The sequence below is a fragment of the Danio rerio genome, chromosome 17, assembly GCF_049306965.1.
Source record: "Danio rerio strain Tuebingen ecotype United States chromosome 17, GRCz12tu, whole genome shotgun sequence".
Taxonomy (NCBI): domain Eukaryota; kingdom Metazoa; phylum Chordata; class Actinopteri; order Cypriniformes; family Danionidae; genus Danio; species Danio rerio.
The window spans coordinates 24,679,469-24,703,020 of NC_133192.1; the positions used below are offsets into that span (position 1 = coordinate 24,679,469).

Here is a 23,552-nt window from a genome sequence, read left to right on the forward strand (position 1 = left end):
GGCACATAATTATTTATGTATGTTCCTGCAACCATCTTCGGTGGATGACTTTCCAATTTGCCATAACAAGCACGAAGATGGTGCGAGTAAGATACCTTCCATGAAAGCCCCGGCCTCTCCTAAACAAACGACGAGGATGGGATTCGAACCCACGCGTGCAGAGCACAATGGATTAGCAGTCCATCGCCTTAACCACTCGGCCACCTCGTCACATGTGTTCCCACCATTCTGAGGGAGGCTAGACTGTGGCACATATTTGTTTATGTATGTTTCTGCAACTAATTTCAGCCAAATGACTTTCAATTTTGCCATAACATGCTTCGAAGCACTAAGAGGGTGAGAGTAAGAAACCTTCCACGGAAGCACTGGGCTCTCTTGAATGAACAACGACGACGGGATTAAACCGCACACATGCAGAGCACAATGGATTAGCAGGCCATCGCCTTATCCACTCGGCTCCCTCCTCTCGCATACATACGCTTTCCTGATGGAGGCTGGACTGTGGCGTGTACGTATGTTTTTGCCGCTAATTTCGCTACATATTACATAAAGTTTTTGCCATAACGTCCTTTAAGACGCTAAGAGGTGCAAGTAAGAAACCTTAGACAGAAGCAGTGGCCTCTCCCAAAACAACGAAGATGGGATTTAAGCTTGCAGAGTACAGCGTACTAACCTAAGCACTCGGCCACCTCATCATGCGTAAGCACAACTTTGTGCCAGAGGAAGGTTTAACTTTTAGTTGGACGAGCAACAAGGATGGGACTCAAACCCGCGCGAGCAGAGCACCAGGGATTAGCAGTCTTTTACCCTAGCCACTCAGCCACCTCGTCTCAGGTTACCTGCTTGTTGTGCAGGAAGTTGGACTTTGTTGTTTCTTGGGGGTTCTTACGAAAAAGATGCAGCTAAAGCTTGTCATAAGGAGCTTTTCAATAGCTCGAATCAGTGCCCCATAGTTATTGTTCAACATTGACTTCAATGTGTTTCTTCCGGTTTTGTTGGCGAGAAACTAGACAAAATGCCTGAGTCTAAAAACGGCAGCATAGCTGACCCTGGATTTGTGTGCAAATATGATTTCAGTGCCCTTGCATGCTTCATTATTTTACCCCAATCCCTGCACAGCCCAGTAAATGCATCCCAATCTCAGCCATTTTCTCGGCCGTTCAGCGTTGTGACTCCGCCCCCTTTACCACATTACCCACAGTTCTCTTCTCCCAGATTCACAAAAGTAGTGTAAACTTTTCTTTAAGTTAAAATGAAACAGTGTATAAGTAATTCTTTTTAGGCATTTCAATAACCTGTTCTACTGACACAGCATGCACTCATTGGTGCCAGAAGGCTGATGGCTAGCAGTTTAAAGTTTGATACCACCTTGTCGTTTCATGTCCAGATTGGTAGATATAAGAGTTCATTGTTGAGATTGGTATTCTTTCGCAGAGGCAATATCATAGCCTATGAGGCCTAGCCGAGGCGTGATCATTGCTGGTTGCAAACTTTACCCAATACCCCGCCGAGATGGCTTGAAATACAGTAAGCTCTGGCAATTTTTGACAGCCTCCTAGAAGGCTCAATGTTCTGTTCAAAAGAATAGCTGAGTGTCTGGATCTTGAACATGCTGCAATTTGCGCCAGAGTTGTTTCACTAAACATGCAGCAGGTTGGATTCACCTGAACCATGACAATCTTCAGAATGTTGTCAGAAAACTTCAGCGGAAGCACCAGGCTCTCTGAAAAATTGAACGACGAGGATGGGATTGAACCCACGCGTGGATTAGCAGTCCATCCCCTTAACCGCTTGGCAACCTCGTCATGAATTTACCCAGTTTCCTGGTGGGGGCTGTGCTGTGGCATGTATGTAAGCATTTGCAACTATTTTTGGTAAATATGAAATTAAATCTTGCAACAACCTCCTTCAAAACGCTAAGAGGGTGAGAGTAAAACATCTTCCACGAAAGCACTTGGCTCTCTCAATTGAACGTCAAGGATGGGATTTGAACCCACGCGTGCAGAGCACAATAAGTTAGCAGTCCATCGCCTTAACCACTCGACCACCTCGTCACGTAGGCTCCCACTTTCCTGATGGAGCCTGGACTGTGGCACATAATTATTTATGTATGTTCCTGCAACCATCTTCGGTAGATGACTTTCCAATTTGCCATAACAAGCACGAAGATGGTGCGAGTAAGATACCTTCCATGAAAGCCCCGGCCTCTCCTAAACAAACGACGAGGATGGGATTCGAACCCACGCGTGCAGAGCACAATGGATTAGCAGTCCATCGCCTTAACCACTCGGCCACCTCGTCACATATGTTCCCACCATTCTGAGGGAGGCTAGACTGTGGCACATATTTGTTTATGTATGTTTCTGCAACTAATTTCGGCCAAATGACTTTCAATTTTGCCATAACATGCTTCGAAGCACTAAGAGGGTGAGAGTAAGAAACCTTCCACGGAAGCACTGGGCTCTCTTGAATGAACAACGACGACGGGATTAAACCGCACACATGCAGAGCACAATGGATTAGCAGGCCATCGCCTTATCCACTCGGCCCCCTCCTCTCGCATACATACGCTTTGCTGATGGAGGCTGGACTGTGGCGTGTACGTATGTTTTTGCCGCTAATTTCGCTACATATTACATAAAGTTTTTGCCATAACGTCCTTTAAGACGCTAAGAGGTGCAAGTAAGAAACCTTAGACAGAAGCAGTGGCCTCTCCCAAAACAACGAGGATGGGATTTAAGCTTGCAGAGTACAGCGTACTAACCTAAGCACTCGGCCACCTCACCATGCGTAAGCACAACTTTGTGCCAGAGGAAGGTTTAACTTTTAGTTGGACGAGCAACAAGGATGGGACTCAAACCCGCGCGAGCAGAGCACCAGGGATTAGCAGTCTTTTACCCTAGCCACTCAGCCACCTCGTCTCAGGTTACCTGCTTGTTGTGCAGGAAGTTGGACTTTGTTGTTTCTTGGGGGTTCTTACGAAAAAGATGCAGCTAAAGCTTGTCATAAGGAGCTTTTCAATAGCTCGAATCAGTGCCCCATAGTTATTGTTCAACATTGACTTCAATGTGTTTCTTCCGGTTTTGTTGGAGAGAAACTAGACAAAATGCCTGAGTCTAAAAACGGCAGCATAGCTGACCCTGGATTTGTGTGCAAATATGATTTCAGTGCCCTTGCATGCTTCATTATTTTACCCCAATCCCTGCACAGCCCAGTAAATGCATCCCAATCTCAGCCATTTTCTCGGACGTTCAGCGTTGTGACTCCGCCCCATTTACCACATTACCCACAGTTCTCTTCTCCCAGATTCACAAAAGTAGTGTAAACTTTTCTTTAAGTTAAAATGAAACAGTGTATAAGTAATTCTTTTTAGGCTTTTCAACAACCTGTTCTACTGACACAGCATGCACTCATTGGTGCCAGAAGGCTGATGGCTAGCAGTTTAAAGTTTGATACCACCTTGTCGTTTCATGTCCAGATTGGTAGATATAAGAGTTCATTGTTTAGATTGGTATTCTTTCGCAGAGGCAATATCATAGCCTATGAGGCCTAGCAGAGGCGTGATCATTGCTGGTTGAAAACTTTACCCTATACCCCGCCGAGATGGCTTGAAATACAGTCAGCTCTGGCAATTTTTGACAGCCTCCTAGAAGGCTCTATGTTCTGTTCAAAAGAATAGCTGAGTGTCTGGATCTTGAACATGCTGCAATTTGCGCCAGAGTTGTTTCACTAAACATGCAGCAGGTTGGATTCACCTGAACCATGACAATCTTCAGAATGTTGTCAGAAAACTTCAGCGGAAGCACCAGGCTCTCTGAAAAATTGAACGACGAGGATGGGATTGAACCCACGCGTGGATTAGCAGTCCATCCCCTTAACCGCTTGGCAACCTCGTCATGAATTTACCCAGTTTCCTGGTGGGGGCTGTGCTGTGGCATGTATGTAAGCATTTGCAACTATTTTTGGTAAATATGAAATTAAATCTTGCAACAACCTCCTTCAAAACGCTAAGAGGGTGAGAGTAAAACATCTTCCACGAAAGCACTTGGCTCTCTCAATTGAACGTCAAGGATGGGATTTGAACCCACGCGTGCAGAGCACAATAAGTTAGCAGTCCATCGCCTTAACCACTCGACCACCTCGTCACGTAGGCTCCCACTTTCCTGATGGAGCCTGGACTGTGGCACATAATTATTTATGTATGTTCCTGCAACCATCTTCGGTAGATGACTTTCCAATTTGCCATAACAAGCACGAAGATGGTGCGAGTAAGATACCTTCCATGAAAGCCCCGGCCTCTCCTAAACAAACGACGAGGATGGGATTCAAACCCACGCGTGCAGAACACAATGGATTAGCAGTCCATCGCCTTAACCACTCGGCCACCTCGTCACATATGTTCCCACCTTTCTGAGGGAGGCTAGACTGTGGCACATATTTGTTTATGTATGTTTCTGCAACTAATTTCGGCCAAATGACTTTCAATTTTGCCATAACATGCTTCGAAGCACTAAGAGGGTGAGAGTAAGAAACCTTCCACGGAAGCACTGGGCTCTCTTGAATGAACAACGACGACGGGATTAAACCGCACACATGCAGAGCACAATGGATTAGCAGGCCATCGCCTTATCCACTCGGCTCCCTCCTCTCGCATACATACGCTTTCCTGATGGAGGCTGGACTGTGGCGTGTACGTATGTTTTTGCCGCTAATTTCGCTACATATTACATAAAGTTTTTGCCATAACGTCCTTTAAGACGCTAAGAGGTGCAAGTAAGAAACCTTAGACAGAAGCAGTGGCCTCTCCCAAAACAACGAGGATGGGATTTAAGCTTGCAGAGTACAGCGTACTAACCTAAGCACTCGGCCACCTCATCATGCGTAAGCACAACTTTGTGCCAGAGGAAGGTTTAACTTTTAGTTGGACGAGCAACAAGGATGGGACTCAAACCCGCGCGAGCAGAGCACCAGGGATTAGCAGTCTTTTACCCTAGCCACTCAGCCACCTCGTCTCAGGTTACCTGCTTGTTGTGCAGGAAGTTGGACTTTGTTGTTTCTTGGGGGTTCTTACGAAAAAGATGCAGCTAAAGCTTGTCATAAGGAGCTTTTCAATAGCTCGAATCAGTGCCCCATAGTTATTGTTCAACATTGACTTCAATGTGTTTCTTCCGGTTTTGTTGGAGAGAAACTAGACAAAATGCCTGAGTCTAAAAACGGCAGCATAGCTGACCCTGGATTTGTGTGCAAATATGATTTCAGTGCCCTTGCATGCTTCATTATTTTACCCCAATCCCTGCACAGCCCAGTAAATGCATCCCAATCTCAGCCATTTTCTCGGCCGTTCAGCGTTGTGACTCCGCCCCCTTTACCACATTACCCACAGTTCTCTTCTCCCAGATTCACAAAAGTAGTGTAAACTTTTCTTTAAGTTAAAATGAAACAGTGTATAAGTAATTCTTTTTAGGCATTTCAATAACCTGTTCTACTGACACAGCATGCACTCATTGGTGCCAGAAGGCTGATGGCTAGCAGTTTAAAGTTTGATACCACCTTGTCGTTTCATGTCCAGATTGGTAGATATAAGAGTTCATTGTTGAGATTGGTATTCTTTCGCAGAGGCAATATCATAGCCTATGAGGCCTAGCCGAGGCGTGATCATTGCTGGTTGAAAACTTTACCCAATACCCCGCCGAGATGGCTTGAAATACAGTCAGCTCTGGCAATTTTTGACAGCCTCCTAGAAGGCTCAATGTTCTGTTCAAAAGAATAGCTGAGTGTCTGGATCTTGAACATGCTGCAATTTGCGCCAGAGTTGTTTCACTAAACATGCAGCAGGTTGGATTCACCTGAACCATGACAATCTTCAGAATGTTGTCAGAAAACTTCAGCGGAAGCACCAGGCTCTCTGAAAAATTGAACGACGAGGATGGGATTGAACCCACGCGTGGATTAGCAGTCCATCCCCTTAACCGCTTGGCAACCTCGTCATGAATATACCCAGTTTCCTGGTGGGGGCTGTGCTGTGGCATGTATGTAAGCATTTGCAACTATTTTTGGTAAATATGAAATTAAATCTTGCAACAACCTCCTTCAAAACGCTAAGAGGGTGAGAGTAAAACATCTTCCACGAAAGCACTTGGCTCTCTCAATTGAACGTCAAGGATGGGATTTGAACCCACGCGTGCAGAGCACAATAAGTTAGCAGTCCATCGCCTTAGCCACTCGACCACCTCGTCACGTAGGCTCCCACTTTCCTGATGGAGCCTGGACTGTGGCACATAATTATTTATGTATGTTCCTGCAACCATCTTCGGTAGATGACTTTCCAATTTGCCATAACAAGCACGAAGATGGTGCGAGTAAGATACCTTCCATGAAAGCCCCGGCCTCTCCTAAACAAACGACGAGGATGAGATTCGAACCCACGCGTGCAGAACACAATGGATTAGCAGTCCATCGCCTTAACCACTCGGCCACCTCGTCACATATGTTCCCACCTTTCTGAGGGAGGCTAGACTGTGGCACATATTTGTTTATGTATGTTTCTGCAACTAATTTCGGCCAAATGACTTTCAATTTTGCCATAACATGCTTCGAAGCACTAAGAGGGTGAGAGTAAGAAACCTTCCACGGAAGCACTGGGCTCTCTTGAATGAACAACGACGACGGGATTAAACCGCACACATGCAGAGCACAATGGATTAGCAGGCCATCGCCTTATCCACTCGGCTCCCTCCTCTCGCATACATACGCTTTCCTGATGGAGGCTGGACTGTGGCGTGTACGTATGTTTTTGCCGCTAATTTCGCTACATATTACATAAAGTTTTTGCCATAACGTCCTTTAAGACGCTAAGAGGTGCAAGTAAGAAACCTTAGACAGAAGCAGTGGCCTCTCCCAAAACAACGAGGATGGGATTTAAGCTTGCAGAGTACAGCGTACTAACCTAAGCACTCGGCCACCTCATCATGCGTAAGCACAACTTTGTGCCAGAGGAAGGTTTAACTTTTAGTTGGACGAGCAACAAGGATGGGACTCAAACCCGCGCGAGCAGAGCACCAGGGATTAGCAGTCTTTTACCCTAGCCACTCAGCCACCTCGTCTCAGGTTACCTGCTTGTTGTGCAGGAAGTTGGACTTTGTTGTTTCTTGGGGGTTCTTACGAAAAAGATGCAGCTAAAGCTTGTCATAAGGAGCTTTTCAATAGCTCGAATCAGTGCCCCATAGTTATTGTTCAACATTGACTTCAATGTGTTTCTTCCGGTTTTGTTGGAGAGAAACTAGACAAAATGCCTGAGTCTAAAAACGGCAGCATAGCTGACCCTGGATTTGTGTGCAAATATGATTTCAGTGCCCTTGCATGCTTCATTATTTTACCCCAATCCCTGCACAGCCCAGTAAATGCATCCCAATCTCAGCCATTTTCTCGGCCGTTCAGCGTTGTGACTCCGCCCCCTTTACCACATTACCCACAGTTCTCTTCTCCCAGATTCACAAAAGTAGTGTAAACTTTTCTTTAAGTTAAAATGAAACAGTGTATAAGTAATTCTTTTTAGGCTTTTCAACAACCTGTTCTACTGACACAGCATGCACTCATTGGTGCCAGAAGGCTGATGGCTAGCAGTTTAAAGTTTGATACCACCTTGTCGTTTCATGTCCAGATTGGTAGATATAAGAGTTCATTGTTTAGATTGGTATTCTTTCGCAGAGGCAATATCATAGCCTATGAGGCCTAGCCGAGGCGTGATCATTGCTGGTTGCAAACTTTACCCAATACCCCGCCGAGATGGCTTGAAATACAGTCAGCTCTGGCAGTTTTTGACAGCCTCCTAGAAGGCTCTATGTTCTGTTCAAAAGAATAGCTGAGTGTCTGGATCTTGAACATGCTGCAATTTGCGCCAGAGTTGTTTCACTAAACATGCAGCAGGTTGGATTCACCTGAACCATGACAATCTTCAGAATGTTGTCAGAAAACTTCAGCGGAAGCACCAGGCTCTCTGAAAAATTGAACGACGAGGATGGGATTGAACCCACGCATGGATTAGCAGTCCATCCCCTTAACCGCTTGGCAACCTCGTCATGAATTTACCCAGTTTCCTGGTGGGGGCTGTGCTGTGGCATGTATGTAAGCATTTGCAACTATTTTTGGTAAATATGAAATTAAATCTTGCAACAACCTCCTTCAAAACGCTAAGAGGGTGAGAGTAAAACATCTTCCACGAAAGCACTTGGCTCTCTCAATTGAACGTCAAGGATGGGATTTGAACCAACGCGTGCAGAGCACAATAAGTTAGCAGTCCATCGCCTTAACCACTCGACCACCTCGTCACGTAGGCTCCCACTTTCCTGATGGAGCCTGGACTGTGGCACATAATTATTTATGTATGTTCCTGCAACCATCTTCGGTAGATGACTTTCCAATTTGCCATAACAAGCACGAAGATGGTGCGAGTAAGATACCTTCCATGAAAGCCCCGGCCTCTCCTAAACAAACGACGAGGATGGGATTCGAACCCACGCGTGCAGAGCACAATGGATTAGCAGTCCATCGCCTTAACCACTCGGCCACCTCGTCACATATGTTCCCACCTTTCTGAGGGAGGCTAGACTGTGGCACATATTTGTTTATGTATGTTTCTGCAACTAATTTCGGCCAAATGACTTTCAATTTTGCCATAACATGCTTCGAAGCACTAAGAGGGTGAGAGTAAGAAACCTTCCACGGAAGCACTGGGCTCTCTTGAATGAACAACGACGACGGGATTAAACCGCACACATGCAGAGCACAATGGATTAGCAGGCCATCGCCTTATCCACTCGGCTCCCTCCTCTCGCATACATACGCTTTCCTGATGGAGGCTGGACTGTGGCGTGTACGTATGTTTTTGCCGCTAATTTCGCTACATATTACATAAAGTTTTTGCCATAACGTCCTTTAAGACGCTAAGAGGTGCAAGTAAGAAACCTTAGACAGAAGCAGTGGCCTCTCCCAAAACAACGAGGATGGGATTTAAGCTTGCAGAGTACAGCGTACTAACCTAAGCACTCGGCCACCTCATCATGCGTAAGCACAACTTTGTGCCAGAGGAAGGTTTAACTTTTAGTTGGACGAGCAACAAGGATGGGACTCAAACCCGCGCGAGCAGAGCACCAGGGATTAGCAGTCTTTTACCCTAGCCACTCAGCCACCTCGTCTCAGGTTACCTGCTTGTTGTGCAGGAAGTTGGACTTTGTTGTTTCTTGGGGGTTCTTACGAAAAAGATGCAGCTAAAGCTTGTCATAAGGAGCTTTTCAATAGCTCGAATCATTGCCCCATAGTTATTGTTCAACATTGACTTCAATGTGTTTCTTCCGGTTTTGTTGGAGAGAAACTAGACAAAATGCCTGAGTCTAAAAACGGCAGCATAGCTGACCCTGGATTTGTGTGCAAATATGATTTCAGTGCCCTTGCATGCTTCATTATTTTACCCCAATCCCTGCACAGCCCAGTAAATGCATCCCAATCTCAGCCATTTTCTCGGCCGTTCAGCGTTGTGACTCCGCCCCCTTTACCACATTACCCACAGTTCTCTTCTCCCAGATTCACAAAAGTAGTGTAAACTTTTCTTTAAGTTAAAATGAAACAGTGTATAAGTAATTCTTTTTAGGCTTTTCAACAACCTGTTCTACTGACACAGCATGCACTCATTGGTGCCAGAAGGCTGATGGCTAGCAGTTTAAAGTTTGATACCACCTTGTCGTTTCATGTCCAGATTGGTAGATATAAGAGTTCATTGTTTAGATTGGTATTCTTTCGCAGAGGCAATATCATAGCCTATGAGGCCTAGCCGAGGCGTGATCATTGTTGGTTGAAAACTTTACCCAATACCCCGCCGAGATGGCTTGAAATACAGTCAGCTCTGGCAATTTTTGACAGCCTCCTAGAAGGCTCAATGTTCTGTTCAAAAGAATAGCTGAGTGTCCGGATCTTGAACATGCTGCAATTTGCGCCAGAGTTGTTTCACTAAACATGCAGCAGGTTGGATTCACCTGAACCATGACAATCTTCAGAATGTTGTCAGAAAACTTCAGCGGAAGCACCAGGCTCTCTGAAAAATTGAACGACGAGGATGGGATTGAACCCACGCGTGGATTAGCAGTCCATCCCCTTAACCGCTTGACAACCTCGTCATGAATTTACCCAGTTTCCTGGTGGGGGCTGTGCTGTGGCATGTATGTAAGCATTTGCAACTATTTTTGGTAAATATGAAATTAAATCTTGCAACAACCTCCTTCAAAACGCTAAGAGGGTGAGAGTAAAACATCTTCCACGAAAGCACTTGGCTCTCTCAATTGAACGTCAAGGATGGGATTTGAACCCACGCGTGCAGAGCACAATAAGTTAGCAGTCCATCGCCTTAACCACTCGACCACCTCGTCACGTAGGCTCCCACTTTCCTGATGGAGCCTGGACTGTGGCACATAATTATTTATGTATGTTCCTGCAACCATCTTCGGTGGATGACTTTCCAATTTGCCATAACAAGCACGAAGATGGTGCGAGTAAGATACCTTCCATGAAAGCCCCGGCCTCTCCTAAACAAACGACGAGGATGGGATTCGAACCCACGCGTGCAGAGCACAATGGATTAGCAGTCCATCGCCTTAACCACTCGGCCACCTCGTCACATATGTTCCCACCATTCTGAGGGAGGCTAGACTGTGGCACATATTTGTTTATGTATGTTTCTGCAACTAATTTCGGCCAAATGACTTTCAATTTTGCCATAACATGCTTCGAAGCACTAAGAGGGTGAGAGTAAGAAACCTTCCACGGAAGCACTGGGCTCTCTTGAATGAACAACGACGACGGGATTAAACCGCACACATGCAGAGCACAATGGATTAGCAGGCCATCGCCTTATCCACTCGGCCCCCTCCTCTCGCATACATACGCTTTCCTGATGGAGGCTGGACTGTGGCGTGTACGTATGTTTTTGCCGCTAATTTCGCTACATATTACATAAAGTTTTTGCCATAACGTCCTTTAAGACGCTAAGAGGTGCAAGTAAGAAACCTTAGACAGAAGCAGTGGCCTCTCCCAAAACAACGAGGATGGGATTTAAGCTTGCAGAGTACAGCGTACTAACCTAAGCACTCGGCCACCTCATCATGCGCAAGCACAACTTTGTGCCAGAGGAAGGTTTAACTTTTAGTTGGACGAGCAACAAGGATGGGACTCAAACCCGCGCGAGCAGAGCACCAGGGATTAGCAGTCTTTTACCCTAGCCACTCAGCCACCTCGTCTCAGGTTACCTGCTTGTTGTGCAGGAAGTTGGACTTTGTTGTTTCTTGGGGGTTCTTACGAAAAAGATGCAGCTAAAGCTTGTCATAAGGAGCTTTTCAATAGCTCGAATCAGTGCCCCATAGTTATTGTTCAACATTGACTTCAATGCGTTTCTTCCGGTTTTGTTGGAGAGAAACTAGACAAAATGCCTGAGTCTAAAAACGGCAGCATAGCTGACCCTGGATTTGTGTGCAAATATGATTTCAGTGCCCTTGCATGCTTCATTATTTTACCCCAATCCCTGCACAGCCCAGTAAATGCATCCCAATCTCAGCCATTTTCTCGGCCGTTCAGCGTTGTGACTCCGCCCCCTTTACCACATTACCCACAGTTCTCTTCTCCCAGATTCACAAAAGTAGTGTAAACTTTTCTTTAAGTTAAAATGAAACAGTGTATAAGTAATTCTTTTTAGGCATTTCAATAACCTGTTCTACTGACACAGCATGCACTCATTGGTGCCAGAAGGCTGATGGCTAGCAGTTTAAAGTTTGATACCACCTTGTCGTTTCATGTCCAGATTGGTAGATATAAGAGTTCATTGTTTAGATTGGTATTCTTTCGCAGAGGCAATATCATAGCCTATGAGGCCTAGCAGAGGCGTGATCATTGCTGGTTGAAAACTTTACCCTATACCCCGCCGAGATGGCTTGAAATACAGTCAGCTCTGGCAATTTTTGACAGCCTCCTAGAAGGCTCTATGTTCTGTTCAAAAGAATAGCTGAGTGTCTGGATCTTGAACATGCTGCAATTTGCGCCAGAGTTGTTTCACTAAACATGCAGCAGGTTGGATTCACCTGAACCATGACAATCTTCAGAATGTTGTCAGAAAACTTCAGCGGAAGCACCAGGCTCTCTGAAAAATTGAACGACGAGGATGGGATTGAACCCACGCGTGGATTAGCAGTCCATCCCCTTAACCGCTTGGCAACCTCGTCATGAATTTACCCAGTTTCCTGGTGGGGGCTGTGCTGTGGCATGTATGTAAGCATTTGCAACTATTTTTGGTAAATATGAAATTAAATCTTGCAACAACCTCCTTCAAAACGCTAAGAGGGTGAGAGTAAAACATCTTCCACGAAAGCACTTGGCTCTCTCAATTGAACGTCAAGGATGGGATTTGAACCCACGCGTGCAGAGCACAATAAGTTAGCAGTCCATCGCCTTAACCACTCGACCACCTCGTCACGTAGGCTCCCACTTTCCTGATGGAGCCTGGACTGTGGCACATAATTATTTATGTATGTTCCTGCAACCATCTTCGGTAGATGACTTTCCAATTTGCCATAACAAGCACGAAGATGGTGCGAGTAAGATACCTTCCATGAAAGCCCCGGCCTCTCCTAAACAAACGACGAGGATGGGATTCGAACACACGCGTGCAGAACACAATGGATTAGCAGTCCATCGCCTTAACCACTCGGCCACCTCGTCACATATGTTCCCACCTTTCTGAGGGAGGCTAGACTGTGGCACATATTTGTTTATGTATGTTTCTGCAACTAATTTCGGCCAAATGACTTTCAATTTTGCCATAACATGCTTCGAAGCACTAAGAGGGTGAGAGTAAGAAACCTTCCACGGAAGCACTGGGCTCTCTTGAATGAACAACGACGACGGGATTAAACCGCACACATGCAGAGCACAATGGATTAGCAGGCCATCGCCTTATCCACTCGGCTCCCTCCTCTCGCATACATACGCTTTCCTGATGGAGGCTGGACTGTGGCGTGTACGTATGTTTTTGCCGCTAATTTCGCTACATATTACATAAAGTTTTTGCCATAACGTCCTTTAAGACGCTAAGAGGTGCAAGTAAGAAACCTTAGACAGAAGCAGTGGCCTCTCCCAAAACAACGAGGATGGGATTTAAGCTTGCAGAGTACAGCGTACTAACCTAAGCACTCGGCCACCTCATCATGCGTAAGCACAACTTTGTGCCAGAGGAAGGTTTAACTTTTAGTTGGACGAGCAACAAGGATGGGACTCAAACCCGCGCGAGCAGAGCACCAGGGATTAGCAGTCTTTTACCCTAGCCACTCAGCCACCTCGTCTCAGGTTACCTGCTTGTTGTGCAGGAAGTTGGACTTTGTTGTTTCTTGGGGGTTCTTACGAAAAAGATGCAGCTAAAGCTTGTCATAAGGAGCTTTTCAATAGCTCGAATCATTGCCCCATAGTTATTGTTCAACATTGACTTCAATGTGTTTCTTCCGGTTTTGTTGGAGAGAAACTAGACAAAATGCCTGAGTCTAAAAACGGCAGCATAGCTGACCCTGGATTTGTGTGCAAATATGATTTCAGTGCCCTTGCATGCTTCATTATTTTACCCCAATCCCTGCACAGCCCAGTAAATGCATCCCAATCTCAGCCATTTTCTCGGCCGTTCAGCGTTGTGACTCCGCCCCCTTTACCACATTACCCACAGTTCTCTTCTCCCAGATTCACAAAAGTAGTGTAAACTTTTCTTTAAGTTAAAATGAAACAGTGTATAAGTAATTCTTTTTAGGCTTTTCAACAACCTGTTCTACTGACACAGCATGCACTCATTGGTGCCAGAAGGCTGATGGCTAGCAGTTTAAAGTTTGATACCACCTTGTCGTTTCATGTCCAGATTGGTAGATATAAGAGTTCATTGTTTAGATTGGTATTCTTTCGCAGAGGCAATATCATAGCCTATGAGGCCTAGCCGAGGCGTGATCATTGCTGGTTGCAAACTTTACCCAATACCCCGCCGAGATGGCTTGAAATACAGTCAGCTCTGGCAGTTTTTGACAGCCTCCTAGAAGGCTTTATGTTCTGTTCAAAAGAATAGCTGAGTGTCTGGATCTTGAACATGCTGCAATTTGCGCCAGAGTTGTTTCACTAAACATGCAGCAGGTTGGATTCACCTGAACCATGACAATCTTCAGAATGTTGTCAGAAAACTTCAGCGGAAGCACCAGGCTCTCTGAAAAATTGAACGACGAGGATGGGATTGAACCCACGCATGGATTAGCAGTCCATCCCCTTAACCGCTTGGCAACCTCGTCATGAATTTACCCAGTTTCCTGGTGGGGGCTGTGCTGTGGCATGTATGTAAGCATTTGCAACTATTTTTGGTAAATATGAAATTAAATCTTGCAACAACCTCCTTCAAAACGCTAAGAGGGTGAGAGTAAAACATCTTCCACGAAAGCACTTGGCTCTCTCAATTGAACGTCAAGGATGGGATTTGAACCCACGCGTGCAGAGCACAATAAGTTAGCAGTCCATCGCCTTAACCACTCGACCACCTCGTCACGTAGGCTCCCACTTTCCTGATGGAGCCTGGACTGTGGCACATAATTATTTATGTATGTTCCTGCAACCATCTTCGGTAGATGACTTTCCAATTTGCCATAACAAGCACGAAGATGGTGCGAGTAAGATACCTTCCATGAAAGCCCCGGCCTCTCCTAAACAAACGACGAGGATGGGATTCGAACCCACGCGTGCAGAACACAATGGATTAGCAGTCCATCGCCTTAACCACTCGGCCACCTCGTCACATATGTTCCCACCTTTCTGAGGGAGGCTAGACTGTGGCACATATTTGTTTATGTATGTTTCTGCAACTAATTTCGGCCAAATGACTTTCAATTTTGCCATAACATGCTTCGAAGCACTAAGAGGGTGAGAGTAAGAAACCTTCCACGGAAGCACTGGGCTCTCTTGAATGAACAACGACGACGGGATTAAACCGCACACATGCAGAGCACAATGGATTAGCAGGCCATCGCCTTATCCACTCGGCTCCCTCCTCTCGCATACATACGCTTTCCTGATGGAGGCTGGACTGTGGCGTGTACGTATGTTTTTGCCGCTAATTTCGCTACATATTACATAAAGTTTTTGCCATAACGTCCTTTAAGACGCTAAGAGGTGCAAGTAAGAAACCTTAGACAGAAGCAGTGGCCTCTCCCAAAACAACGAGGATGGGATTTAAGCTTGCAGAGTACAGCGTACTAACCTTAGCACTCGGCCACCTCATCATGCGTAAGCACAACTTTGTGCCAGAGGAAGGTTTAACTTTTAGTTGGACGAGCAACAAGGATGGGACTCAAACCCGCGCGAGCAGAGCACCAGGGATTAGCAGTCTTTTACCCTAGCCACTCAGCCACCTCGTCTCAGGTTACCTGCTTGTTGTGCAGGAAGTTGGACTTTGTTGTTTCTTGGGGGTTCTTACGAAAAAGATGCAGCTAAAGCTTGTCATAAGGAGCTTTTCAATAGCTCGAATCAGTGCCCCATAGTTATTGTTCAACATTGACTTCAATGCGTTTCTTCCGGTTTTGTTGGAGAGAAACTAGACAAAATGCCTGAGTCTAAAAACGGCAGCATAGCTGACCCTGGATTTGTGTGCAAATATGATTTCAGTGCCCTTGCATGCTTCATTATTTTACCCCAATCCCTGCACAGCCCAGTAAATGCATCCCAATCTCAGCCATTTTCTCGGCCGTTCAGCGTTGTGACTCCGCCCCCTTTACCACATTACCCACAGTTCTCTTCTCCCAGATTCACAAAAGTAGTGTAAACTTTTCTTTAAGTTAAAATGAAACAGTGTATAAGTAATTCTTTTTAGGCATTTCAATAACCTGTTCTACTGACACAGCATGCACTCATTGGTGCCAGAAGGCTGATGGCTAGCAGTTTAAAGTTTGATACCACCTTGTCGTTTCATGTCCAGATTGGTAGATATAAGAGTTCATTGTTGAGATTGGTATTCTTTCGCAGAGGCAATATCATAGCCTATGAGGCCTAGCCGAGGCGTGATCATTGCTGGTTGAAAACTTTACCCAATACCCCGCCGAGATGGCTTGAAATACAGTCAGCTCTGGCAATTTTTGACAGCCTCCTAGAAGGCTCAATGTTCTGTTCAAAAGAATAGCTGAGTGTCTGGATCTTGAACATGCTGCAATTTGCGCCAGAGTTGTTTCACTAAACATGCAGCAGGTTGGATTCACCTGAACCATGACAATCTTCAGAATGTTGTCAGAAAACTTCAGCGGAAGCACCAGGCTCTCTGAAAAATTGAACGACGAGGATGGGATTGAACCCACGCGTGGATTAGCAGTCCATCCCCTTAACCGCTTGGCAACCTCGTCATGAATTTACCCAGTTTCCTGGTGGGGGCTGTGCTGTGGCATGTATGTAAGTATTTGCAACTATTTTTGGTAAATATGAAATTAAATCTTGCAACAACCTCCTTCAAAACGCTAAGAGGGTGAGAGTAAAACATCTTCCACGAAAGCACTTGGCTCTCTCAATTGAACGTCAAGGATGGGATTTGAACCCACGCGTGCAGAGCACAATAAGTTAGCAGTCCATCGCCTTAACCACTCGACCACCTCGTCACGTAGGCTCCCACTTTCCTGATGGAGCCTGGACTGTGGCACATAATTATTTATGTATGTTCCTGCAACCATCTTCGGTAGATGACTTTCCAATTTGCCATAACAAGCACGAAGATGGTGCGAGTAAGATACCTTCCATGAAAGCCCCGGCCTCTCCTAAACAAACGACGAGGATGGGATTCGAACCCACGCGTGCAGAGCACAATGGATTAGCAGTCCATCGCCTTAACCACTCGGCCACCTCGTCACATATGTTCCCACCTTTCTGAGGGAGGCTAGACTGTGGCACATATTTGTTTATGTATGTTTCTGCAACTAATTTCGGCCAAATGACTTTCAATTTTGCCATAATGTGGCAGGAGGGAAGAGTAGGGATTAACAATTTATCCACAAAGCAAATCCGACTACGCCACCTGAGAGGTTTTCTCCCAGGAAATAGAAATTGGCTTAAACCTTACTCTTAGGCCACACAGGTTCAGTTCTCATATGGATAGGCAAGAGACGTGGGTATAGTATAAAAATACAAAATTTATTTTCAGAATTTGTGGCAGATTAAAATGGTCACATTACATTCTCTTAACATTTTGCCAGCACCCCCCTCCAACACAACTGCAGTAAAATAAAACAAAAAAAGAAAACAAATTTATAGAAGACAACAACAACGTTATTACAAAGTAAATATGAAAATGAAATTAACCGGGGAAATAAATTGAATAAACTAACTTACAGGGCTGAGGTCACACATGGGGGGGGGGGAATCACCAGTGCTCCGTTGTGTTCAAAAAGCACACTTCCACACACACACCACACTAGATCCACACACTCCACACTTCCCAAACCGTCCACAGCAAAAATGTCAAGTGCAGTGACACCACCACCACCTCAAGATCCTGCACCCATGGGACCTCAGTTCCTGCAAGGAAAATCAAAATCAATATACGGGATAAATTATACAAGAGTAAAACAAACAACAAACCACACACAAGAAAAGAAAAACCAAATACAGCTTCTGTGGTTTCGCTATAGAAAAGCAAGATTCACACAGAACACAAAACTCACTCTTTTGCACACCGAATCACACAACCAAACAGAACAAAAATCACAAATTATATAACAGTAGCAATAGGAGATAGTAGTAGCAGGTCGTAATAACAACAGCAGTAAATAGAGCAGGTAACAGTTAGTCGTAGCAGTTAGCAGTAACTGCAACAGTAGAGTAGCAGCAGGCAGATAGTAGTAGCGGATAGCAGTAGCAGCTAGTAGTAACTGCAGCAGTAAATGTAGCAGCAGCAGATAGTAGTAACGGGTAGCAGTAGCAGCTAGTAGTAACTGCAGCAGTGAATGTAGCAGCAGCAGATAGTAGTAGCGGGTAGCAGTAGCAGCTAGTAGTAACTGCAGCAGTGAATGTAGCAGCAGCAGATAGTAGTAGCGGGTAGCAGTAGCAGCTAGTAGTAACTGCAGCAGTAAATGTAGCAGCAGCAGATAGTAGAAGCAGGCAGCAGTAGTAAACAACAGTAGTAGTTCTTTCCACTAGAGATCTCAGGATAGCAGAATCTTTCAAACACAACCGGAGTAATGTTACAGATGCTAGATCTTTATTTATAATCGCCCAGGACAGAGAGGGAGAATCCTACAAGAGATATGCACATGCAAAAACGGTTACTGTTTGCAAAATCACACGCTAGCATTCCCCTTTAATCTCTACATAAGAAACTTACCAAGCCGGGAGTAGTACACTCATGTATTACGAATTAGTCATCTCCATTTATGCTACAAGCGAGCTGAATGGGTGACAGTCATTAACTCCATGGCAACCAACAGGAAAACCAACGAAAAACCAGGCTAAAAATGAAACCACGATGATTAATCCAAACGTTAATCGAAAGAGAGAGAGAGAGAGACACACACACAACCGCTAACATACCTGAAACAGATGTCAACAAACGCGGAACAAGAAAGGCGGGGCTGGAGGTGACATCACCTAACACAGCCAACCGGCTCTAAAATAGGCAGCACTGGCCCCTGATTGGTTGTTATCAACATCAATCACTACCACTTATCCTATACACGGTCACAATCACATGCTTCGAAGCACTAAGAGGGTGAGAGTAAGAAACCTTCCACGGAAGCACTGGGCTCTCTTGAATGAACAACGACGACGGGATTAAACCGCACACATGCAGAGCACAATGGATTAGCAGGCCATCGCCTTATCCACTCGGCCCCCTCCTCTCGCATACATACGCTTTCCTGATGGAGGCTGGACTGTGGCGTGTACGTATGTTTTTGCCGCTAATTTCGCTACATATTACATAAAGTTTTTGCCATAACGTCCTTTAAGACGCTAAGAGGTGCAAGTAAGAAACCTTAGACAGAAGCAGTGGCCTCTCCCAAAACAACGAGGATGGGATTTAAGCTTGCAGAGTACAGCGTACTAACCTAAGCACTCGGCCACCTCATCATGCGCAAGCACAACTTTGTGCCAGAGGAAGGTTTAACTTTTAGTTGGACGAGCAACAAGGATGGGACTCCAACCCACGCGAGCAGAGCACCAGGGATTAGCAGTCTTTTACCCTAGCCACTCAGCCACCTCGTCTCAGGTTACCTGCTTGTTGTGCAGGAAGTTGGACTTTGTTGTTTCTTGGGGGTTCTTACGAAAAAGATGCAGCTAAAGCTTGTCATAAGGAGCTTTTCAATAGCTCGAATCAGTGCCCCATAGTTATTGTTCAACATTGACTTCAATGTGTTTCTTCCGGTTTTGTTGGAGAGAAACTAGACAAAATGCCTGAGTCTAAAAACGGCAGCATAGCTGACCCTGGATTTGTGTGCAAATATGATTTCAGTGCCCTTGCATGCTTCATTATTTTACCCCAATCCCTGCACAGCCCAGTAAATGCATCCCAATCTCAGCCATTTTCTCGGCCGTTCAGCGTTGTGACTCCGCCCCCTTTACCACATTACCCACAGTTCTCTTCTCCCAGATTCACAAAAGTAGTGTAAACTTTTCTTTAAGTTAAAATGAAACAGTGTATAAGTAATTCTTTTTAGGCATTTCAATAACCTGTTCTACTGACACAGCATGCACTCATTGGTGCCAGAAGGCTGATGGCTAGCAGTTTAAAGTTTGATACCACCTTGTCGTTTCATGTCCAGATTGGTAGATATAAGAGTTCATTGTTGAGATTGGTATTCTTTCGCAGAGGCAATATCATAGCCTATGAGGCCTAGCCGAGGCGTGATCATTGCTGGTTGAAAACTTTACCCAATACCCCGCCGAGATGGCTTGAAATACAGTCAGCTCTGGCAATTTTTGACAGCCTCCTAGAAGGCTCAATGTTCTGTTCAAAAGAATAGCTGAGTGTCTGGATCTTGAACATGCTGCAATTTGCGCCAGAGTTGTTTCACTAAACATGCAGCAGGTTGGATTCACCTGAACCATGACAATCTTCAGAATGTTGTCAGAAAACTTCAGCGGAAGCACCAGGCTCTCTGAAAAATTGAACGACGAGGATGGGATTGAACCCACGCGTGGATTAGCAGTCCATCCCCTTAACCGCTTGGCAACCTCGTCATGAATTTACCCAGTTTCCTGGTGGGGGCTGTGCTGTGGCATGTATGTAAGCATTTGCAACTATTTTTGGTAAATATGAAATTAAATCTTGCAACAACCTCCTTCAAAACGCTAAGAGGGTGAGAGTAAAACATCTTCCACGAAAGCACTTGGCTCTCTCAATTGAACGTCAAGGATGGGATTTGAACCCACGCGTGCAGAGCACAATAAGTTAGCAGTCCATCGCCTTAACCACTCGACCACCTCGTCACGTAGGCTCCCACTTTCCTGATGGAGCCTGGACTGTGGCACATAATTATTTATGTATGTTCCTGCAACCATCTTCGGTGGATGACTTTCCAATTTGCCATAACAAGCACGAAGATGGTGCGAGTAAGATACCTTCCATGAAAGCCCCGGCCTCTCCTAAACAAACGACGAGGATGGGATTCGAACCCACGCGTGCAGAGCACAATGGATTAGCAGTCCATCGCCTTAACCACTCGGCCACCTCGTCACATGTGTTCCCACCATTCTGAGGGAGGCTAGACTGTGGCACATATTTGTTTATGTATGTTTCTGCAACTAATTTCAGCCAAATGACTTTCAATTTTGCCATAACATGCTTCGAAGCACTAAGAGGGTGAGAGTAAGAAACCTTCCACGGAAGCACTGGGCTCTCTTGAATGAACAACGACGACGGGATTAAACCGCACACATGCAGAGCACAATGGATTAGCAGGCCATCGCCTTATCCACTCGGCTCCCTCCTCTCGCATACATACGCTTTCCTGATGGAGGCTGGACTGTGGCGTGTACGTATGTTTTTGCCGCTAATTTCGCTACATATTACATAAAGTTTTTGCCATAACGTCCTTTAAGACGCTAAGAGGTGCAAGTAAGAAACCTTAGACAGAAGCAGTGGCCTCTCCCAAAACAACAAAGATGGGATTTAAGCTTGCAGAGTACAGCGTACTAACCTAAGCACTCGGCCACCTCATCATGCGTAAGCACAACTTTGTGCCAGAGGAAGGTTTAACTTTTAGTTGGACGAGCAACAAGGATGGGACTCAAACCCGCGCGAGCAGAGCACCAGGGATTAGCAGTCTTTTACCCTAGCCACTCAGCCACCTCGTCTCAGGTTACCTGCTTGTTGTGCAGGAAGTTGGACTTTGTTGTTTCTTGGGGGTTCTTACGAAAAAGATGCAGCTAAAGCTTGTCATAAGGAGCTTTTCAATAGCTCGAATCAGTGCCCCATAGTTATTGTTCAACATTGACTTCAATGTGTTTCTTCCGGTTTTGTTGGCGAGAAACTAGACAAAATGCCTGAGTCTAAAAACGGCAGCATAGCTGACCCTGGATTTGTGTGCAAATATGATTTCAGTGCCCTTGCATGCTTCATTATTTTACCCCAATCCCTGCACAGCCCAGTAAATGCATCCCAATCTCAGCCATTTTCTCGGCCGTTCAGCGTTGTGACTCCGCCCCCTTTACCACATTACCCACAGTTCTCTTCTCCCAGATTCACAAAAGTAGTGTAAACTTTTCTTTAAGTTAAAATGAAACAGTGTATAAGTAATTCTTTTTAGGCATTTCAATAACCTGTTCTACTGACACAGCATGCACTCATTGGTGCCAGAAGGCTGATGGCTAGCAGTTTAAAGTTTGATACCACCTTGTCGTTTCATGTCCAGATTGGTAGATATAAGAGTTCATTGTTGAGATTGGTATTCTTTCGCAGAGGCAATATCATAGCCTATGAGGCCTAGCCGAGGCGTGATCATTGCTGGTTGCAAACTTTACCCAATACCCCGCCGAGATGGCTTGAAATACAGTAAGCTCTGGCAATTTTTGACAGCCTCCTAGAAGGCTCAATGTTCTGTTCAAAAGAATAGCTGAGTGTCTGGATCTTGAACATGCTGCAATTTGCGCCAGAGTTGTTTCACTAAACATGCAGCAGGTTGGATTCACCTGAACCATGACAATCTTCAGAATGTTGTCAGAAAACTTCAGCGGAAGCACCAGGCTCTCTGAAAAATTGAACGACGAGGATGGGATTGAACCCACGCGTGGATTAGCAGTCCATCCCCTTAACCGCTTGGCAACCTCGTCATGAATTTACCCAGTTTCCTGGTGGGGGCTGTGCTGTGGCATGTATGTAAGCATTTGCAACTATTTTTGGTAAATATGAAATTAAATCTTGCAACAACCTCCTTCAAAACGCTAAGAGGGTGAGAGTAAAACATCTTCCACGAAAGCACTTGGCTCTCTCAATTGAACGTCAAGGATGGGATTTGAACCCACGCGTGCAGAGCACAATAAGTTAGCAGTCCATCGCCTTAACCACTCGACCACCTCGTCACGTAGGCTCCCACTTTCCTGATGGAGCCTGGACTGTGGCACATAATTATTTATGTATGTTCCTGCAACCATCTTCGGTAGATGACTTTCCAATTTGCCATAACAAGCACGAAGATGGTGCGAGTAAGATACCTTCCATGAAAGCCCCGGCCTCTCCTAAACAAACGACGAGGATGGGATTCCAACCCACGCGTGCAGAGCACAATGGATTAGCAGTCCATCGCCTTAACCACTCGGCCACCTCGTCACATATGTTCCCACCATTCTGAGGGAGGCTAGACTGTGGCACATATTTGTTTATGTATGTTTCTGCAACTAATTTCGGCCAAATGACTTTCAATTTTGCCATAACATGCTTCGAAGCACTAAGAGGGTGAGAGTAAGAAACCTTCCACGGAAGCACTGGGCTCTCTTGAATGAACAACGACGACGGGATTAAACCGCACACATGCAGAGCACAATGGATTAGCAGGCCATCGCCTTATCCACTCGGCCCCCTCCTCTCGCATACATACGCTTTGCTGATGGAGGCTGGACTGTGGCGTGTACGTATGTTTTTGCCGCTAATTTCGCTACATATTACATAAAGTTTTTGCCATAACGTCCTTTAAGACGCTAAGAGGTGCAAGTAAGAAACCTTAGACAGAAGCAGTGGCCTCTCCCAAAACAACGAGGATGGGATTTAAGCTTGCAGAGTACAGCGTACTAACCTAAGCACTCGGCCACCTCACCATGCGTAAGCACAACTTTGTGCCAGAGGAAGGTTTAACTTTTAGTTGGACGAGCAACAAGGATGGGACTCAAACCCGCGCGAGCAGAGCACCAGGGATTAGCAGTCTTTTACCCTAGCCACTCAGCCACCTCGTCTCAGGTTACCTGCTTGTTGTGCAGGAAGTTGGACTTTGTTGTTTCTTGGGGGTTCTTACGAAAAAGATGCAGCTAAAGCTTGT

At 45.5% G+C, this 23,552-nt stretch overlaps 1 long non-coding RNA gene and 21 other non-coding genes across 22 annotated transcripts; 10 read left to right on the plus strand and 12 right to left on the minus strand.

Annotated features, from left to right (window-relative positions):
• Positions 1-128: 128 nt before the first annotated feature.
• Positions 129-210, minus strand: trnas-gcu (transfer RNA serine (anticodon GCU)). Its single transcript has one exon. It is a non-coding gene; the product is annotated as a tRNA-Ser (tRNA).
• A 1,212-nt stretch (positions 211-1,422) lies between these two features.
• Positions 1,423-1,563, plus strand: LOC137488175 (U4 spliceosomal RNA). The gene has a single exon (XR_011007116.2). It is a non-coding gene; the product is annotated as a U4 spliceosomal RNA (small nuclear RNA).
• A 656-nt stretch (positions 1,564-2,219) lies between these two features.
• trnas-gcu (transfer RNA serine (anticodon GCU)) lies at positions 2,220-2,301 on the minus strand. The gene has a single exon. It is a non-coding gene; the product is annotated as a tRNA-Ser (tRNA).
• Positions 2,302-3,513: 1,212 nt separating this feature from the next.
• Positions 3,514-3,654, plus strand: LOC137488176 (U4 spliceosomal RNA). Its single transcript, XR_011007117.2, has one exon. It is a non-coding gene; the product is annotated as a U4 spliceosomal RNA (small nuclear RNA).
• A 656-nt stretch (positions 3,655-4,310) lies between these two features.
• Positions 4,311-4,392, minus strand: trnas-gcu (transfer RNA serine (anticodon GCU)). The gene has a single exon. It is a non-coding gene; the product is annotated as a tRNA-Ser (tRNA).
• Positions 4,393-5,604: 1,212 nt separating this feature from the next.
• Positions 5,605-5,745, plus strand: LOC137488177 (U4 spliceosomal RNA). Its single transcript, XR_011007118.1, has one exon. It is a non-coding gene; the product is annotated as a U4 spliceosomal RNA (small nuclear RNA).
• Positions 5,746-6,401: 656 nt separating this feature from the next.
• trnas-gcu (transfer RNA serine (anticodon GCU)) lies at positions 6,402-6,483 on the minus strand. The gene has a single exon. It is a non-coding gene; the product is annotated as a tRNA-Ser (tRNA).
• Positions 6,484-7,695: 1,212 nt separating this feature from the next.
• Positions 7,696-7,836, plus strand: LOC137488179 (U4 spliceosomal RNA). The gene has a single exon (XR_011010154.1). It is a non-coding gene; the product is annotated as a U4 spliceosomal RNA (small nuclear RNA).
• A 656-nt stretch (positions 7,837-8,492) lies between these two features.
• Positions 8,493-8,574, minus strand: trnas-gcu (transfer RNA serine (anticodon GCU)). The gene has a single exon. It is a non-coding gene; the product is annotated as a tRNA-Ser (tRNA).
• A 1,212-nt stretch (positions 8,575-9,786) lies between these two features.
• Positions 9,787-9,927, plus strand: LOC141374982 (U4 spliceosomal RNA). Its single transcript, XR_011007119.2, has one exon. It is a non-coding gene; the product is annotated as a U4 spliceosomal RNA (small nuclear RNA).
• Positions 9,928-10,583: 656 nt separating this feature from the next.
• Positions 10,584-10,665, minus strand: trnas-gcu (transfer RNA serine (anticodon GCU)). Its single transcript has one exon. It is a non-coding gene; the product is annotated as a tRNA-Ser (tRNA).
• A 1,212-nt stretch (positions 10,666-11,877) lies between these two features.
• On the plus strand, positions 11,878-12,018 carry LOC137488184 (U4 spliceosomal RNA). Its single transcript, XR_011007125.2, has one exon. It is a non-coding gene; the product is annotated as a U4 spliceosomal RNA (small nuclear RNA).
• A 656-nt stretch (positions 12,019-12,674) lies between these two features.
• On the minus strand, positions 12,675-12,756 carry trnas-gcu (transfer RNA serine (anticodon GCU)). The gene has a single exon. It is a non-coding gene; the product is annotated as a tRNA-Ser (tRNA).
• A 1,212-nt stretch (positions 12,757-13,968) lies between these two features.
• Positions 13,969-14,109, plus strand: LOC137488195 (U4 spliceosomal RNA). Its single transcript, XR_012393506.1, has one exon. It is a non-coding gene; the product is annotated as a U4 spliceosomal RNA (small nuclear RNA).
• A 656-nt stretch (positions 14,110-14,765) lies between these two features.
• trnas-gcu (transfer RNA serine (anticodon GCU)) lies at positions 14,766-14,847 on the minus strand. Its single transcript has one exon. It is a non-coding gene; the product is annotated as a tRNA-Ser (tRNA).
• Positions 14,848-16,059: 1,212 nt separating this feature from the next.
• LOC141374968 (U4 spliceosomal RNA) lies at positions 16,060-16,200 on the plus strand. Its single transcript, XR_011010131.1, has one exon. It is a non-coding gene; the product is annotated as a U4 spliceosomal RNA (small nuclear RNA).
• A 656-nt stretch (positions 16,201-16,856) lies between these two features.
• Positions 16,857-16,938, minus strand: trnas-gcu (transfer RNA serine (anticodon GCU)). The gene has a single exon. It is a non-coding gene; the product is annotated as a tRNA-Ser (tRNA).
• A 261-nt stretch (positions 16,939-17,199) lies between these two features.
• On the minus strand, positions 17,200-18,481 carry LOC141378449 (uncharacterized). The gene is made up of 2 exons (XR_012393095.1): positions 18,410-18,481; positions 17,200-18,321 (listed from the first exon to the last, which is right to left on the minus strand). It is a non-coding gene; the product is annotated as an uncharacterized lncRNA (long non-coding RNA).
• Positions 18,482-19,879: 1,398 nt separating this feature from the next.
• LOC137488173 (U4 spliceosomal RNA) lies at positions 19,880-20,020 on the plus strand. The gene has a single exon (XR_011010159.1). It is a non-coding gene; the product is annotated as a U4 spliceosomal RNA (small nuclear RNA).
• Positions 20,021-20,676: 656 nt separating this feature from the next.
• Positions 20,677-20,758, minus strand: trnas-gcu (transfer RNA serine (anticodon GCU)). Its single transcript has one exon. It is a non-coding gene; the product is annotated as a tRNA-Ser (tRNA).
• A 1,212-nt stretch (positions 20,759-21,970) lies between these two features.
• Positions 21,971-22,111, plus strand: LOC137488188 (U4 spliceosomal RNA). Its single transcript, XR_011010132.2, has one exon. It is a non-coding gene; the product is annotated as a U4 spliceosomal RNA (small nuclear RNA).
• Positions 22,112-22,767: 656 nt separating this feature from the next.
• On the minus strand, positions 22,768-22,849 carry trnas-gcu (transfer RNA serine (anticodon GCU)). The gene has a single exon. It is a non-coding gene; the product is annotated as a tRNA-Ser (tRNA).
• Positions 22,850-23,552: the final 703 nt, after the last annotated feature.